Source organism: Pan troglodytes, chromosome 1 (assembly GCF_028858775.2).
Source record: "Pan troglodytes isolate AG18354 chromosome 1, NHGRI_mPanTro3-v2.0_pri, whole genome shotgun sequence".
NCBI classification, from domain to species: domain Eukaryota; kingdom Metazoa; phylum Chordata; class Mammalia; order Primates; family Hominidae; genus Pan; species Pan troglodytes.
Window position 1 is genome coordinate 78,281,724 of NC_072398.2, and position 19,488 is coordinate 78,301,211.

At 39.3% G+C, this 19,488-nt stretch overlaps 1 long non-coding RNA gene across 1 annotated transcript in view; it reads left to right on the plus strand.

Moving 5' to 3' along the window:
• The first annotated feature begins 3,119 nt into the window (after nt 1-3,119).
• The window catches only part of LOC134808570 (uncharacterized), a 68,979-nt gene continuing 52,610 nt past the window's right edge, over nt 3,120-19,488 (plus strand). The window contains exon 1 of the long non-coding RNA XR_010151832.1: nt 3,120-3,260. This is a non-coding gene — a long non-coding RNA (uncharacterized LOC134808570). The remainder of the gene's footprint in view (nt 3,261-19,488) is intronic.

Genomic DNA, 19,488 nt, shown 5'->3' on the forward strand with positions numbered 1-19,488 from the left:
AGGGAAAAACAACTCAAACCCCTTTTCTCTATAGCAGTAGTACTCAGCCAGGGACTATTTTCCCCCAAAGATACATTTCTATGAGACATTTTCGGTTTGTACAACGAGGGGAGTACTACTGGCATTTAGTGAGCAGAGGCCAAGAATGATGCTAAACATTTCACAACGCACAGGACAGCCCCTCACAACAAGGACTTATCTGGTTCAAAATGTCCATAGTGCTGAAGTTCAGAAACCTTGCTTTATAGCTATGCTTTGTCAGGTTCTGTATAACTAACAACAGAGCACAATCATATCTGATATGGGTAGGAAGTATTGTTATTCTCATTTTACATATGGAAAAACTAATGTATGGAGTTAAGTAACTTGCCTACATCTTTGTGGCATAGGCACATCTCTCCTGGACTTATTTCAGTGTCTATGGCAATATACATTTTACCTGGTTGCTATCCAGCTAAGGCTTTACTTCTCAGACTCCATTTCAGCAAAGGAGAGCCATGTGATCAAGTGCTGGTTGAAGGGCTATGACCAGAAATGATTAATACAACTTCTTGATTATGCCCCTTAGTGGTAGAGATAAGCCTTCCCTTCCTTCTCATGTCCACTGTCTAGAATGCAGACATGATAATGTGAACTGGAGCAAGCCTTCTTGGAGCAAGAGTTGGAAACATATTGAGGGTGGAAAGGCTGTTTGAAAAAAAAGATCCTGCATTCCTAATACTGGTGGAGCTTCCATAACAGCTCTGGACCATCTATCTGGAATTAACAGCCCAAACCACCTCACCCAGAGTTTTACATGTTATATAAACTAATTTCTAACTTGTTTAAGGCACTGATTTTTTTGAATCCCTTTGTTATAGAAGCCATGTCTGTAGCCTAACTAATACAGATACACAGTTACCAAATGGAGGACTAGAATTCAAACCCAAGTGCACCATCATGTGCATGGAACCCATGCCCTTAACCGCTTGTACTATACAGAAACCACTGTGTCTCTTTGTCTTCCTCCTTCTCGCAACATTACCCTATCCCTCCCACAATAGCCTCTCTTTATTACTGATTGAGGCATTCCAAAAAATCGACTGCCTCTCCTCCTTCCTCACTCCAGTCCTGCACAGTGTAAATTATACTCCTATAGGAGCAACATCAGAAACTCTAAAGAATTCTTTCTCCATTGACTTTATCAGCTATTGTTCCAGAAGTAGTGAGGCAGATCCCAGTAAAATGAAGCTGTTAGACTGAATGATATCCAGGATCTATTTAGGACCCAGAATGTTCTCATATTCTCAGGTAGTTTCTTATTACGGTCATAGGCAGAGAAGATGCAAAAAAAAATATCGCACAAGTATATGTCACTCCTTAGCGAAGTAAAACCTACAGGCCATTTCAGGTTCATATGTCATGCTATGCATACTTCCCCAGAGGAGATGATATATTTTATTTTAAATACATAATTTAGGACTTACACCTGAAAATATGACTGATGGGCTTCCCTTTCACAAGCCAAAACTATTTTCAAAGACAGCATGTCTCATATTTCCCAGAGGAAGAGGTGAAGCAGGCTAAAATGAGTTAGAGTTCTGATGGGAAATGGGGTGTGAAAGACCTTTTTCACAGCAGGGTTTTACTTTAAAGGAATATATATGTTTTAGAAAGTTAGTGACCCAAAGAATTATCCTCCAAGGTCTTTAATATTTTCAAGGCAAAGGCATATATTATCTGTGCATAAAAGACTGGAGAGAAGAAAACTAAGGTCTCAGGATGAAAAATCCTGAGAAAGGTCATACTCAGTGTCATAGCAGTGTGGCACAGGTTTCTTGGAAACTGGATTCAGGTTTATACAATTTAGAGATTATCTAATATATTTCATATATCATTAATATGTATTAGGCATTTCATGTAAGAGCAACACTGGAATCCAAATTTGAGAAAGAGAATGATCAAGCAATGTGACTTTCTTTACGGAAAGGTCAGTGTAGAGTTCATTTTGACGAGTTCCCCAGTGCAATTCCAGGTTGGTATTCTATTTAGAATGCTTTTGCTTGCAGGAAGCAGAAAAAATGCAAGTATGAGTGGCTTAAATGTTAAGTAATGTTGAGGTTCTCACATGACAGGAAATCTTAAGGTAGGACAGTTCAGGAGTTGACCTATTCAAAACTCAGGGAGGTCATCAGGAACCAGATGCATCTGTCTCTCCCCTCTGCCGTCTTCAGCATACTGACACTCCTTGTGGACCCAAGATGGTCAAAGCAGATGAAAAGATGAAATGCTGATGACAGCATGGAGACAGACATGCCACAACCTCTCAATGTGTCCTTTTTTAAAAAAAAAAAAAAACAGGATGCACTGTAGTAGACTTTCCTTTAAATATTATTGGCTAATTGGTTTTATACGCCCATTCCTAAATGAGCTCCTAGAAAGGGGAATAGGATTACTATCCTTGCTTAGACTAATACAGATTGCCTTTGTGGATCAGGGAAGCTCAGCTTTCTCTAAAACACAAGGCCACCAAATATCTAAACAAAAGGAATTATATTTTCAGTAAAGCCGAAGAGGGAGATTGGATAGGGAACCAATGACGTCCTTCAGGTTTCACATTTGTCTTAAATACTTTCAAGGCAAAGGCATACATGGAGAGAGGTTTATAACATCTGCATATATAAGACTGAACGGAAAACAGTTGAAAGATCCGTAACAACTTGGAGTGAATTGAAAGTGGCAAGTGGGTGTTACTGCGAAATGACCATGGACACAAAGCACAAAGTCAATATTACAGTGTAAGTGTAAGAGAGGATAAGTTAAAAAAAAAAAAAAAGACTGTGGTATTGTAAAGTGAGAACCAGATTGGAAATCAGAATTGGAAGCAGCCCAAGTTCTGCCTCTTGCTGGTGTTATGGCTTTGGGCACACATAAATTTCCTTAACTTTAGTTAATTAGTCTGTAAAAATAAATAACGTTGCTTACCTTGAAGGGTGTTTCTGAGGGCCAAATGAGGTAATGCAGTCATTTATTCAAGTATTATTTAATAAGTGCTTACTATGTATTATGACACAATCTTTGCCCTAAAGAATCACAATTTAAAGGGCCAATGCAAGAAGAAAAGTGGCAATGACAACACATTGTTCAAACAGGGCTGAGCATTTTGGGCTGTGGGAAAACAGAAGAGAGGCTCCTCACTCAGTCATGATGTGTCCAGAAAGGAGTCCCAGAGAAAATAACATCTGATCTGAGAAAAGAGAGAAACAAGGAGCTGAAGTTAGGTAAGTGAAGGAAGGGCAATTCAGGCAGAGAAGGCGGCATAGAGAGAGACAAAGAGAAAGAGTAATTTAGGAACCTGTTAATAAGTGCAGTATAACTGCATTTGAGAAGATAGCATAAGTTTGGGGAAATCATTAAAGACAAGACCAGAGAAGTTCAGCACAGATCAAAGAGTGATAAGCATTTTTTTTTTTTTTTTGAGACAGGGTTTCACTCTGTCACCCAGGCTGGAGTGCCTTGGCTCAGGTGATCCTTCCACTTCAGCCTCCCAGGTAGCTGGAACTACAGGCGCACACCACCATGCCTGGCTAATTTTTTTTGTATTTATCGTAGAGTCAGAGTTTCACCATGTTGCCCAGGCTGGTCTTAAACACCTGGACTCAAACAATCTACCTGCCTCTGCTTCCCTAAGTGGTAGGATTGCAGACATGAGCCACCACACCCAGCTGTGATTAGCATTTTAAACCTCTTTAATTAGAGGGTTCGAAATTTATTCTATTTGTCATATAGAGTCATCTAAAAAGGATTTTTAAGCAGCAATTGCATGATCATTTTTTCTCTTTAGAAAGATGACTCTGACTTTCTGGCAGAGACTATTTGGTTGTTACACAGTATGTATTTTCTCACACCTTCCTTAATAGTAGAAATAGTAATTTTTAGTTAAATCCACGGGCACTTGAAATAAGCCCCACATTTGCTAGCCTTTCATAGCTAAGCGTGGAAGTAGGACTAAATAAATGTCTGATGAGCTGTAAGCAGAATAAATATGGTTAACTTCTAGGAAGTTAACCCCTTCTTTGTCATTTTCCCTTCTTGCTAGTTGACACAATGGTTGTGATTGCCATTGTTCAATCAAATGCTTTGCAACACATAGAAAAATTCACATGCTAAAGATAGCAAAGTAGCAAGATAGAACAAACTTGGGTCCATGCCAAGGAACTCTACTTTTAACCCTGGACCCACCTAACTTCAGACTTCTTTTGCGTGAGAGAAAAATCAATTTATATCTTGTTTATTTTTATTTTATTTCTTAAATCGCCAGATCTTAATTGCTATAGAATGCATTATGCAAAGTGAATTGAATGGCAGCAAAATTGGACATCTCAGCTAGAAAAATGATGCAAGTGAAATAATACAAGTGAAAAATGATAGTTACTTGAAGTAGGAAAGTGAGAGTTAGCATTCACAGAGGCTAGTGATTTATGGGAGGTGGGAGATAACAAAGAGTGTTGACACTATTGATATTTTAGGTTAGTAATTCTTTGTTGTAGGGGGATATCCCGTGCATGGTAGGATGTTTTGCAGCATCGCTGGCCTCTACCCACTAGATGCCATTACTACCACACGGTTACAGTCATAACCATAAAAAATGACTCCAGACAATGCCAAATGTACCCTCAGGGATAAAATCACTCCTGGTTGAGAACCACTGATACATGAGAAACTTTAATATTTGTAAGTGAGACACTTGCATGGCGTCCCTCTGGCCTTAAGAATTGTTTCAGGAATTGGCACATAACACATAATTCACACCAAGAAAATGTGAAAGGAAATTTCTGAGACTTTGTGGGAAAAGTTTCTATGCTTCCAAAAAACCCATAAGAAGGGATGGCTTTCTGTCTTCTGAATACTGTTTGTGTGCCAAGGTGAAGTCAGGACCAACTGCAGCCATCTTGTGCCCAGTTGATTCATGTAGGAGAGCAGACCTGGAGCCACAGGATGGAATGATGTCTGATCAGTGTTCTGCCCCTGGTATTCCAATTAAGTGAGCCAAAATTTCCTTCATAATTTAATCCAGTTTGAGTTGGGTTTTCTTGTACTTATAGCCAGACTTCTAACCTACCCGGTGACTTTGGCAGACTGTCATGGCTTGAGGATTAAACGGGAGGTGAAGAGTAGGAGAGTAGGGTGAACATAGTTACAAATAACTCATTGTGTATTTCCAAAACAACTAAAAGAGAAGATTTGGAATGTTCCCAACACAAAGAAGTGATAAATATTTGAGGTAATGGATATCTCAACTACCCTTATTTGATCATTACAGTTTGTATGCATGCATCAAAATGCCATGTGTACCCTGTAAATATGTACAATTATTACGTATCTATTTTACAAAAGTTTAGCAGTGAAAGGATACATATAAGGCAGAAGATGGGGGTGGAGTTTGACAGAGGCTTATTTGTTTATTTAAATGTGTGGAGGACTTGAGTCTGTTTAAATGCTAATGGGAAGGGGTCAGTAAAAAAAGAAAAGGTTGTACATAGAGCAAGGATGAGAAAAAATTCAGTACTGCAAAGTCCCTGTGGACGTTGTGGGGGAGGGACAAAAAGGATGAAACTCCAGGATAGGTGGAATGACTCATTGTGGGTCAACGGAAGAAAATGTCTCCCATGCTGACATCAGGGATGGAAAAGAAGATGCAGATAAATTTGTAGCGTAGATGCAAGATGTTAGAAAAGTTCTTTTTTTGATCATTTCAATTTTTCTATAGAGTAGCAGGGAAAGGGGAACAGGATGTAGATCAAATGCATGGAGAAATTCTCAGAAACTCTAAGGAGCTGTCCAGGTATAAAATGCTGTACTTAATTTACATATATGGGAGCTCTTAGTAGATGACTGGTATCACAACTGTTGGACAAAGTAAGTTCTTGTCATTCTTCACTCTGTAGAAGGTGCTCTAGAGACAGGTTAAAACAGAGATGCCTGAGATGAACATCAACATAAAATACAGATGCCTGTGCTTTACATACTGAGAGGTTGCAAAGGTCAAAGGGGGCTCCCAAAACTCAGGGCTGCTTCCTCTTGATGACCTATGTTGTCCATTCTAAGCCCTTCTGCTGAGATGGAGTTCAGAGCTGGGGCACTCATTACAGCTATTGTTCATCGAACAAATGTGAGAAATGGCTGTTTAAAGTCCACTTCAACATGGCTTTCCTCTCAAACCTCTTGTCTGAACTTTAATAACAGAATGTTTGGAAATCGTTAAATAGTTGCCTTGACTTGTTTAATGCAATGGCCATAGACATTTCATCGAGCTGACATAGGATTTATGTCTCAATAACACAATGACATTTGGTGAGCACTGGTTTCAGAACGATTTATGTCTGATCTGCAATTGGAGAATGATTTACACTCAAGTGAGGGGCAGAGTTATGAGAGACTCTGCTAAGACACCCTGTATCCTGTTGCTTACCTGCTTGCTTTCCACTAGAGGTGGAGGGGAGATGGCAATATTCACTCTCTGACATATTTCCTTTATGGTTTTTTCATTAGAAAAAAAAATAGAAGTCTGAACTTGCTAGCTTATCTCTGCAAAATGTTTCCAATTATTCTGGTTCCCATTAGTTCTTTCTGTAAACTCCAAATTGGTCTTGGACAGCACCAGGATGAAAGCAGTCACAGGAACTCCACGCCAGACAAAACTCTTCAGTTTTCCCATCACTAATCTGGCCTTATTGAAGGGACCATGGCAACGGCCAAATTTTGCACATCTACTTGTAGATCATCTCAGTGCCAAGGTCACTGGAAGTTTTTTTCAGGCCTCTACTGATACCCACAACAAATAAGCCAGTGGGTCCTCAGGATGCTAGGGAGGTCACAGTCAAAATGGGATGGCCTGTTGGAAACCAAGAGGCAGAAAAAGCCCCAGGGGTGGCTCAGAGCATGGCTGCGTACCTGAGACGGATCCTGGCTGCACTGTTATCTAGCTCTGCAACGCTGGCCTGTTGTCTCATCTGTTTGTGCCTCAATTACCTCATCTATAAATTGGGACAATAGTACCTAATTCAGGGAGTTGTTCTGAGAAGATGTGACTAAGAATATCCAAAATACCAATAGTGGGATAGTTAGAGAGAAAAAGGAAACAAGTAGAGCCAGGAAATGAACAATCATCTTGAAAAGGAAAAAGAGAATTGGACTCAAAGTTAGAATTCCGGTTTTACATTCCAACTCTGTTTTTCATTAGCTATAGAAATGATAACTGGTATACCATGCAATTGTTTTAAGTACATAAAAGATCATTTGCAAAAACACCTAATAATTCACAGATATTGACTGTATATACATTCTCTTCCTTCTTTCCATGCAAGCAAGAAAGTGGATGAGTTTAAATCTTGATTACCAAAGTGTTAGGTCATAAGGACGATGTCTGTTTTGTAGGGTAAGGCTGTCCTTGAAGAAATTTGTGAAGCAACCATAGGTTTCCTCTAGCATCTTCCCACTTGTCCTCCTGGATCTTTTTCTCCAGTCAGGAGCACCTACTTCCTGACTCCACACAGATTTTCCTTTTCAAATTGTTGTCATAGGTAAAAAAGCGATACTTAGTTCTTGACAAATAATGGTAAAAAAAAAAAATTGTAAAAACCAAGGGTATTGTAATTTTAATACAAAAACTCCAAGAGGCAAAGAAAAACTGTAGAGACTCACAGGGCACTATAACAATAAGAATGACATTTTTCAAAGACTTTTTTTTGGATGCAAGCCTTTTCAAGCCTTTCCATCTTTTCCACAATATAATGTAGTCAAATAGCCTGAGGTTTCTATGTTTTCCACATCCTTCTCTTTTTGCCCAAGCCAGTTCTCACCAACCTGCTCTTTCTTTTTCTATTCTTTTTTTCTTTTTTTTTTTTTTTTTTTTTTTTTTTGCGACAGAGTCTCACTCTGTTGCCTAGGCTGGAGTGCAGTGGCATGATCACGGTTCAACGCAAACTTGATCTCACCTCAACTTCCCAAGTAGCTGGGACTACAGCCACACACCACCGCATTCGACTAATTCTGTGTACTTTGTAGAGACAGGATCTTTTCATGTTCCCTAGGCTAGTCTCAAACTCCAGGCCTCAAGCAATCCTCCTGCCTCGGCCTCCCAAAGTGTTGGGATTATAGGTGTGAGCCACTGCTCTTTTCTTATGTGGTCCTATCAACTCTAGTCTTTTTGTAATCGGTTCTGTCCTTCAGTATATCCATCACTAAGCCATTCTAAGAGCTCTCACCCTGGACTGGAAGGATGATGACTTCATGTTGTCATATTTTTTTTCTTCTTTTTTCTCTGCTACACATTTGTTACCATGAAAATAAATGCCCAGACCAGTTCATATTTCTCACAATGCAAAGCACCGGGATTCTTGGTGCTTTCTATTACTAGTTTAAGAAAAATCTGCACAAGCTATTGAACTTGAATTTTATTCATGTATTTGTTTCCTAAACAATAAGGAAATAGGAAGTAAAAACACACATGGTTTTCAAAAAAATGCCTCAAATTTGCCCATTCATTCCTTCTCAAACTATTTTATTTCCTTTCGATCTGAGGAAAAGTAAATAAATTATAGCTGATTTAGTTTAAGAAGAAATTTTGAAGGTGAGAAAAATAGATGTGTAAGTAGATCCAGAGTTGCACTATTTCTGCAGTTTGATTCTGCAAGTAGTTATGTACCACATACGTGAATGTTGCTAGGTATTGTCCAGGACACAGCTTAGATACGGCCCCTGCTCTCTGAGACAGCACACCCTCTGCATATATGATATTTGAGTTTACCAGACTATATTCAAATTACCTCTCTAGGTTGTCCATCTGTCTCCACTAGTCAGTGAGATACTCCAAGGCAGGAGTGTGACTTAGTTATCTTTGTGATTCAGATGTCTTATCCTCTGTTGACACCTCAAATCAATTTTGATGCAGATTTCAATACTACTTAATATCTTCCAGGAAAAAATGAAAAAAGCACCAAAAGCATTCTTAAACAATAGAGATTTTGGTGAAGCTTTTGTAAGATTGTGTTGGGGGTTTAAAATCGTAATCCCCACAACAACCTCTTAAAGCTTTTTATCAGACCTGAGTTTTCTCCCGATTGCTCTTGTCTCCTCAGAGAGTCAATGCAGTAGTTATGTCTCTTGTCTCCTCAGAGAGCCAATGCAACAGGCAAAGTAAATGAGGCCTCAAATCCAGTCCTTGCCACCCTTTCTAGGCAAACAGTCCAAGTGTGGGTGGTAGCCACCCAGAAGCACCACCTTCTTTTTCCCTGCACGTAGGCACTGTCCACTTTGCAAACCATGTGCCTCTAGGAGCTGCTTCTCACCTGAACAAGAACTTTCTTTTTCTACTTCCTATGAAGCTCTGATGAGTTAGAGGCCCTAATTCTTCTCCACCCTCTGAAATTGCATTTGTCCTTTTTATGGTGTTCAGTCCCTTTCTTGCCCTCACACCCACACCCTCTGCTACCCTGCAGCCAGGCCACAGTGAGATTACCAATGAGAATGAATTTTTACTTTTTTGTATTTGATTCTCTGGAGTCCTGACAACACCAAGCACATAGTAGGCTCTCAGTGCACGTATGTTAAACTGAACTTCATTTAGAATAAAACTTTTAAAAGTAAGAAACAAGTATAAAACATTACTAGACCAATGCCAAAAGAACACTAGAGATAACAAATGCAAAGTAGTCTTATAATAGAAAGTGGTATCACTTTTAAGTCAGTAGGAAATAATGTGTCTGGGCCAAATTTGCTGCGGTTATCAACATAATTCTTACTAACATCCAGTTTTATCATGTGAACAATTTATCTTTTTTAATAGAAAAATCTGTAAAAATAATCTCTTCTTAACTGCCAATAAAATTTAATTCAGAGCAATAGAAAATGGAGAAAGTTTGTTCGCCATTAATGAAATGTTTGAATTATAAAATGTCTTCAGAGAAATACAGTTTTGTTACGTCCAATTACTGGGAAAACAATCTAATTAGAAAAACAAAGTTTTGCCAAATGGAGGAAATTTAGTAATCTGTTTCAGTGAGTACATAAAAGTTAGTGATTAAAATATGAATTACTGTATCACAATAGATCTTTCCAGAATTAGGAAATGTTCTCTCTCATAAGTGAAATATCTCTCTTTCTTTCTATTTTTATTAAAAGTCATAATCATTCAGTAAATTACTTGTAAATAATATAAGAGTAAATTTCATTTTCGCTTCTGTGAAAATGATCATTTTTATAAATATTGAGACCTCAGCGTTGATTTTACTTTTTTGTTTCAGTGCTGCTGTGTATGTAGGATTACTATTCCTCCTGTTACAACTGCTTGCTCATTGTCCCCACTTTCCAAAAGCCTCACACACATAGACACTATTTTCCCTTCCAAGAAATCCTCAGGGAAGAGAATATAGAAGTACCACTATTGGATGTGGTCAAGGCTCATAAATAAAAGAGTTAAATTTCAGTTACCTGGAAATACTTACATTCTGCCAAGGCTGCAATCATTCTCTCACTTATAAATTCTAAGTTTAAATTAAATCAAATCCCAGTCTTTCTTGGTTCCAACTCTTCCCTTTTGGCAAGGCTTGTATTCTTGGTTCAAAGAAAGAAAAGCTTTCTTTTTTTTTTTTTTAAGGGGCTAAAGTCTTCTTGGACATTGAATGGTTTTTACAAATTACCATTTTGTTGTTTAAAAGAATAAAAAACAGCTGGGTTACATTCTCTTTGAAATGCACACTTAGTTAAAAATTAAACACACAAAAAAATTAAAAGCACTAGAGAAAAACACTTTTTGGTTTTGCCAGGACCCAAACCATTTAGGAGGAAGATGGGATAAGAAAGAGGAAAAAAGAATAGTCTGAACTGTGTTGCCAAACCCATTCCCCCTCCTGTGGCAGTGAAGTTCAGTAAGCCCAAAATAAAATGGTGCAAGACACAAAATTAGATTGAATGGGTTCTGGAAACAGTTATGGGTCTGGTAAGAGTGAAGGGATTTAATGAATATTTCTCATCTCTGTTCTCTTCTATCCCAAGAATAGTTGCAGTCATTTTTTTCTTACCAGTTTCTGAATTTTGCCAAACTCTATATGATAGAAGTTTCCTAAATAGAGGAATTGAATTTAAGTAGAAAACTACATTCTAGTCGCTTAAGTTCCTGGAAACATGTTTGTACTACAAATAGTATATAAATAATAAAAGTGATTCCAGGGAATGAAATGTTGCTAGCTCCTGCCAAATTGCTTTCATCACTCAACAGAAAGACAAAAAGTCAACCTTGCCCTAAAATTGTAGGTAAAATGGGCCCATATGTGGTGATGTTGACTTAAATTCAATTTAACAAACACTGTTCAGCACCTACCATGTTCAAATCACAGAACTAGGTGCTATAAGTTGATTAAAAATATGAGCAAGGAGCTAAAAAATGGATAGAGGAAAGAGAAGGGAAGGGAAAAACTAAAAAACAAAGTACAGAATAGAACCAGAAAACAAAAATCTTCTATTTTTCAACATAAAATTGTTTTATTCAATTCAAAAGTTTTCAAGATGCAAAACTTCATGACATTATCCTTTTTCTGAAGTAGTTTTCAGTTTGGGGTACAGAAATATGTATCAAAAACTTGCATTAAAACTATCATATAATTATTCAATTATTCCATAAACAAAGTGTCTCAAAATGACTGAATTTGGAGTGATTAATTGTACTTTATTTGAAAGTCTCCCTTTAGAATTTCCAGAACCAAGTTAAACGACAAGAAAAATATTTTTACGGTTTCATACATTTGTTAGGCAGGATTCTAACAGCCTCATGCCAGTGTTGGCAAAATTGAAAAAAGCTAATCTGTACTTGCAATTTTTCACCTTTTCAGATTTCTTTTTACCCCCAACACAAACTCAACAGACTCAACTTTTTAATGACACTTTCATGCTGCCTGTATTTTTCCACTGAAAGATAATCTGATATGTTAATTAACACTAAAATGACACTATTTAACATTTTCCTGTCTTTCTACTTTTTTTATTGTGCACATATTTCTACTTTTTTTATTGTGCACATGTGCACAATGTGCAGGTTTGTTACATAGGTATACATGTGCCATGTTGGTTTGTTGCACCCATCAACTATCATTTACATTAGGTATTTCTCCTAATGCTATCCCTCCCCTAGCCCCCACCCCCCCAACAGGCCCCAGTGTGTGATGTTCCCTGCCCTGTGTCCAAGTGTTCTCATTGTTCACTTCCCACCTATGAATGAGAACATGCAGCGTTTGGTTTTCTGTCCTTGTGATAGTTTGCTGAGAATGATGGTTTCCATCTTCATCCATGTCCCTGCAAAGGACCTGAACTCATCCTTTTCTATGGCTGCATAGTATTCCATGGTGTATATGTGCCACATTTTGTTAATCCAGTCTATCATTGATGGACATTTGAGTTGGTTCCAAGTCTTTGCTATTGTGAAAAGTGCCACAATAAACATATGTGTGCCTGTGTGTTTACAGTAGCATGATTTATGATCCTTTGGGTATATACCCAGTAATAAGATTGCTGGGTCAAATGGTATTTCTGGTTCTAGATCCTTGAGGAATTGCCACACTGTCTTCCACAATGGTTGAAATAATTTACACTCCCACCAACAGTGTAAAAGCATTCCTATTTCTCCACATCCTCTCCAGCATCTGTTGTTTCCTGACTTTTCAACAATCGCCATTCTAACTGGCATGAGATGGTATCTCACTGTGGTTTTGATTTGCATTTCTCTGATGGCTAGTGATGATGAGCATTTTTTCATGTGTCCGTTGGCTGCATAAATGTCTTCTCTTGAGAAGTGTCTGTTCGTATCCTTTGTCCATTTTTTGATGGGGTTGTTTGTTTATTTCTTGTAAATTTGTTTGAGTTCTTTGTAGACTCTGGATATTAGCCCTTTGTCAGATGGGTAGATTGCAAAAATTTTCTCCCATTCTGCAGGTTGCCTGTTCACTCTGATGGTAGTTTCTTTTGCTGTGCAGAAGCTCTTTAGTTAAATTAGATCCCATTTGTCTATTTTGGCTTTTGTTGCCATTGCTTCTGGTGTTTTAGTCATGAAGTCTTTGCCCATGTCTATGTCCTGAATGGTATTGCCTAGGTTTTCTTCTAGAGTTTTTATGGATTTAGGTCTAATATTTAAGTCTTTAATCCATCTTGAATTAATTTTTGTATAAGGTGTAAGGAAGGGATCTAGTTCCAGCTTTCTACATATGGCTAGCCAGTTTTTCTCAGCACCATTTATTAAATAGGGAATCCTTTCCCCATTTCTTGTTTTTGTCAAATTTTTCAAAGATCAGATGGTTGTAGATGTGTGCTGTTATTTCTGAGGCCTGTGTTCTGTTCCATTGATCTATATATCGGTTTTGGTACCAGTACCATGCTGTTTTGGTTACTGTAGCCTTGTAGTATAGTTTGAAGTCAGGTAGCGTGATGCCTCCAGCTTTGTTCTTTTTACTTAGGATTGTCTTGGCTATGTGGGCTCTTTTTTGGTTCCATATGACTTCAAAGTAGTTTTTTCCAATTCTGTGAAGAAAGTCAGTGGTAGTTTGATGGGGATGGCATTGAATCTATAAATTACCTTGGGCTGTATGGCCATTTACATGATATTTATTCTTCCTATCCATGAGCATGGAATGTTCTTCCATTTGTTTGTGTCCTCTTTTATTTCATTGAGCAGTGGTTTGTAGTTCTCCTTGAAGAGGTCCTTCACATCCCTTGTAAGTTGGATTCCCAGGTATTTTATTCTCTTTGTAGCAATTGTGAATGGGAGTTCACTCATGATTTGGCTCCCTCTTTGTCTGTTATTGGTGTATAGGAATGCTTGTGATTTTTGCACATTGATTTTGTATCCTAAGACTTTGCTGAAGTTGCTTATCAGCTTAAGGAGATTTTGGGGTGAGACGATGGGGTTTCCTACATATAAAATCATGTCATCTGCAAACAGGGACATTTTGACTTCCTCTTTTCCTAATTAAATACCCTTTATTTCTTTCTCTTGCCTGATTGCCCTGGCCAACACTATGCCCTTCCAACACTATGTTGAATAGGAGTGGTGAGAGAGGGCATCCTTGTCTTGTGCCGGTTTTCAAAGGGAATGCTTCCAGTTTCTGCCCATTCAGTATGCTATTGGCTGTGGGTTTGTCATAAATAGCTCTTATTATTTTGAGATACGTTCCATCAATACCTAGTTTATTGAGAGTTTTTAGCATGAAGGACTGTTGAATTTTGTCAAAGACCTTTTCTGTATCTATTGAGATAATCATGTGGTTTTTGTCATTGGTTCTGTTTATGTGATGGATTCCATTTATTGATTTGCATATGTTGAACCAGCCTTGCATCCCAGGGATGAATCCCACTTGATCGTGGTGGATAAGCTTTTTGATGTGCTGCTGGATTCGGTTTTCCAGTATTTTATTGAGGATTTTTGTATCGATGTTCATCAGGGATATTGGTCTAAAATTCTGTTTTTTTATTGTGTCTCTGCCAGGCTTTGCTGTCACGATGATGCTGGCTTCATAAAATGAGTTAGGGAGGAGTTCCTCTTTTTCTATTGATTGGAATAGTTTCAGAAGGAATGGTACCATCTCCTCTTTATACCTCTTGTAGAATTTGACTGTTAATCTGTCTTGTGCCTGATTTTTTTTTTTTTTGGTTGGTAGGCTATTAATTATTTCCTCAATTTCAGAGCCTGTTATTGGTCTATTCAGAGATTCAACTTCTTACTGGTTTAGTCTTGGGAGGGTCAATGTGTCCAGGAATTTATCCATTTCTTCTAGATTTTCTAGTTTATTTGCATAGAGGTGTTTATAGTATTCTCTGATGGTAGTTTGTATTTCTGTGGGATTAGTGGTGATATCCCCTCTATCTTTTTTTATTGTGTATATTTAATTCTTCTCTCTTTTCTTCTTTATTAGGCTTGCTAGCAGTCTATCAATTTTGTTGATCTTTTCAAAAAACCAGCTCCTGGATTCATTGATTTTTTGAAGGGTTTTTTATGTCTCTATCTCCATCAATTCTGCTCTGATCTTAGTTATTTCTTACCTTCCGCTAGCTTTTGACTTTGTTTTCTCTTGTTTCTCTAGGTCTTTTAATTGTGATGTTAGGGTGTCGATTTTAGATCTTTCCTGCTTTCCCTTATGGGCATTTAGTTCTATAAATTTCCCTCTACACACTGCTTTAAATGTGTCCCAGAGATTCTGGTATGTTGTGTCTTTGTTCTCATTGGTTTCAAAGAACACCTTTATTCCTGCTTTCATTTCATTATTTACCAAGTAGTCATTCAGGAGCATGTTGTTCACTTTCCATGTAATTGTGCAGTTTTGAGTGAGTTTCTTAGTCCTGAGTTCTAATTTGATTACACTGTGGTCTGAGAGACAGTTTGTCGTGATTTCCATTCTTTTACATTTGCTGAGGAGTGCTTTACTTCTGATTATGTGGTCAATTTTAGAATAAGTGCAATGTGGTGCTGAGAAGAATGTATATTCTGTTGATTTGGGTTGGAGAGTTCTGTAGATGTCTTTTAGGTCCACTTGGTGCAGAGCTGTGTTCAAGTTCTAGATATCCTTGTTAACCTTCTGTGTCATTCGTCTGTCTAATATTGACAGTAGGGTGTTAAAGTCTCCCATTATTGTTGTGTGGGAGTCTAAGTCTCTTTGTAGGTCTCTCAGGACTTGCTTTATGAATTTGAGTGCTCCCATATTGGGTGCATATATATTTAGGGTAGTTCTTCTTCATGAATTGATCCCTTTACCATTATGTAATGGCCTTCTTTGTCTCTTTTGATCTTTGTTGGTTTAAAGTCTGTTTTATCAGTGACTAGGACTGCATCCCCACCCCCTTTTTTTTTCTTTCCATTTGCTTGGTAGATCTTCCTCCATCCCTTTATTTTGAGCCTGTGTGTGTCTCTGCACATGAGATGGGTTTCCTGAATACAGCACACTGAAGCGTCTTGACTCTTTATCCAATTTCCCAGTCTGTGTCTTTTAATTGGAGCATTTAGCCTATTTACCTTTAAGGTTAATATTGTTATGTGTGAATTTGATCCTGTCATTATGATGTTAGCTGGTTATTTTGCTTGTTAATTGATGCAGTTTCTTCCTAGTATCTATGGTCTTTACAATTTGGCATGCTTCTGCAGTGGCTGGTACTGGTTGTTTCTTTCTATGTTTAGTGCTTCCTTCAGGAGCTCTTGTAAGGCAGGCCTTGTGGTGACAAAATCTCTCAGCATTTGTTTGTCTGTAAAGGATTTTATTTGTCCTTCACTTATGAAGCTTAGTTTGGCTGGATATGAAATTCTGGGTTGAAAATTCTTCTCTTTAATAATGTTGAATATGGGCCCCTACTCTCTTCTGGCTTGTAGAGTTTCTGCCGAGCGATCTTCTGTTAGTCTGATGGACTTCCCTTTGTGGGTAACTCAACCTTTCTCTCTGGCTGCCCTTAACGTTTTTTCCTTCATTTCAATCTTGGTGAATCTGACTATTGTGTGTCTTGGGGTTGCTCTTCTCGAGGAGTATCTTTGTGGTGTTCTCTCTATTTGCTGAATTTGAATACTGGCCTGCCTTGCTAGGTTGGGGAAGTTTTCCCGGATAATATCCTGAAGAGTGATTTCCAACTTGGTTCCATGCTCCCTGTCACTTTCAAGTGCACCAATCAAATGTAGATTTGGTCTTTTCACATAGTCTCATATTTCTTGGAGGCTTTGTTTGTTCTTTTTACTTTTTTTCTCTAATCTTGTCTTATCACTTTATTTCATTAATTTGATCTTCAATCACTGATATCCTTTCTTCCACTTGCTCTAATCAGCTATTGAAGCTTGTGCATGCCTCACAAAGTTCTCATGCCATGGTTTTCAGCTCCATCAGGTCATTTAAGGTCTTCTCTACACTGTTTATTCTAGTTTGCCATTTGTCTAACCTTTTTTTAAGGTTTTTAGCTTCCTTGTGATGGGTTAGAACATGCTCCTTTAGCTCAGAGAAGTTTGTTATTACCAACCTTCTAAAGCCTACTTCTGTCAACTTGTCAAAGTCATTCTCCATCCAGCTTTGTTCCGTTGCTGGCAAGGAGCTGCGATCCTTTGAAGGAGAAGAGGTGCTCTGGTTTTCAGAATTTTCAGCTTTTCTGCTCTAGTTTATCTACTTTTGGTCTTTGATGTTGGTGACCTACAGATGCGGTTTTGGTGTAGATGTCCTTTTTCTTGATGTTGATGCTATTCCTTTCTGCTTGTTAGTTTTCCTTCTAACAGTCAGGTCCCTCAGCTGCAGGTCTGTTAGAGTTTGCTGGAGGTCCACCCCAGACCCTGTTTGCCTGGGTATCACCAGCAGAGGCTGCAGAACAGCAAATATTGCTGCCTGATCCTTCCTCTGGTATCTTCGTCCCAGAGGGGCACTGCCTTGTATGAGGTGTCTGTTGGCCCCTACTGGGAGGTATCTCCCAGTTAGGCTACACGGGGGTCAGGGACCCACTTGAGGAGGCAGTCTGTCTGTTCTCAGAGCTCAAATGCCATACTGGGGAACCAGTGCTCTCTTCAGAGCTGTCAGACAGGGACGTTTAAGTCTGCAGAAGTTGTCTGCTGGCTTTTGTTCAGCTATGCCGTGCCCACAGAGGTGCAGTCTGTAGAGGCAGTAGGCCTTGCTGAGCTGCAGTGGGCTCCACCCACCCAGTTCATGATTTCTGGCCTCTTTGTTTACACTGTGAGCTACTCAAGCCTTAGCAATGGTGGACGCCCCTTCCCCTGCCAGGCTGCAGCCTTGCAGTTCAATCTCAGACTGCCGTGCTAGCAGTGAGTAAGGCTCCGTGGGCATGGGATCCGCCGAGCCAGGCACAGAAGAGAATCTCCTGGTCTACCAGTTGTTAAGACCTTGGGAAAAGTGCAGTATTTGGGTGGGAGTGTCCCGTTTTTCCAGGTACAGTCTGTCATGGCTTCCTTTGGCTAGGAAAGGGAAATCTCCTGACCCCTTGTGCTTCCCAGGTGAGGCGATGCCCCGCCCTGCTTCGGCTCACCCTCCATGGGCTGCACCCACTGTCCAACCAGTCCCAATGAGATGAACCAGGTACCTCAGTTGGAAATGCAGAAATCACTCATCTTCTGCATGGATCATGCTGGGAGCTGCAGACGAGAGCTATTCCTATTCAGCCATCTTAGAACGGACATCCTGTCTTTCTACTTTTTAAGAAGATACTTGAGAGATGGCTTAAATAACCCAGAAAGATTGTTTTCTCTCAGGATTTGTAAGTAGTCCAGTATGGTAGGAGCTATCAGAAGGCCCAGGGTGGCAGTGAACAGATGATGACTTGACAGCAGCAGAGCTGAGAGGTGGCTCATCATGGCTAAACATTATTGTGGTTTTCAGTCAATTTTCAGGCACATGGTTGGCACTGGGAACCAACATGATGGAGCAGGAGTCCGGCAGATGAATAGGACCCAGCAGCAAGGAATCCTGGCCCCAGATGATACTCTGATCCTAGAAAGCCAGACTGACTTGCAGGCAATATTCAGCCCTAGCCACTGGGTTGGGTTAGGGGGAGGAACCCCACTGACTGGAGAAGGAAAAGGCAGAAGCTGAAGAAAAGACCTGGAAAAACTATAGAACTTCTCAGAAGGGGGCCCAGAATGAAACCTCCAGTGTAGACTGGGACAGTGATAAATTTCCTGGTGATTATAAGGGCTAGGAGGGTATGATGAAGAGTGAGGTGCTATTATAGACTCAGGATCAAAAACAAGAACCTCAGGCTCCCAAAGCCGCAACTTCTCTAGGAATTAACTGCAGGAAGTAGCTGGGAACCCAGAACAAATGGTGAGTACTCCTTTGGCCAACCCTGGAACTGACTGAGTCAAGTTAATTCAAGAATAGAACCTGCAGCCATGGAAAGGCACAGAAGGCAAGGCTGGAAAGAAGCCTCAGGAGCAGGCAGAAATGGATCCCTTTACTAGTGGGAGAAATATACCAAGGGTGAAGGAAGGGACTTCCTTTGGTGGTCAAAGGATGCTTCTATTTCTCCTTCTGAGTAGACATTTAGCTTTGGGATAATGCTGATTTTGGAGTCTGATACAGTACTTCCTTTCGTCCTTTCAGCAGAAGACCCTGGGCAATGGATTATCTGAGCTTCAACTTTAAAAACTTAATAGAATAGGATTTACATACTTCCTAACAAGGGCATTGCAAATATTATAAAGTGTGAGATCTCCAAAAAATTCCAGTAGGATAAAAATTTCATTTTTGCAAAAGCTGATGAAATTTGATAACAGGGTCATAGGAAATAAGAAATTCCTGGGTAAACTTAGGATAATAAAACATCCATTAGGGGTCATGCCTGTCATTCCATTATTACCTTCTTAAAACCCCAGAAGCACTGGGAATGGTCTCTTTGAGACTGGGCTGGACAGGATGATCCCATACATGAAGAAACTGCTAACATGGTGGCAGTGGGTGGCTCTCCACATAATCTCACCTTGCCTTGCCCAGCTCA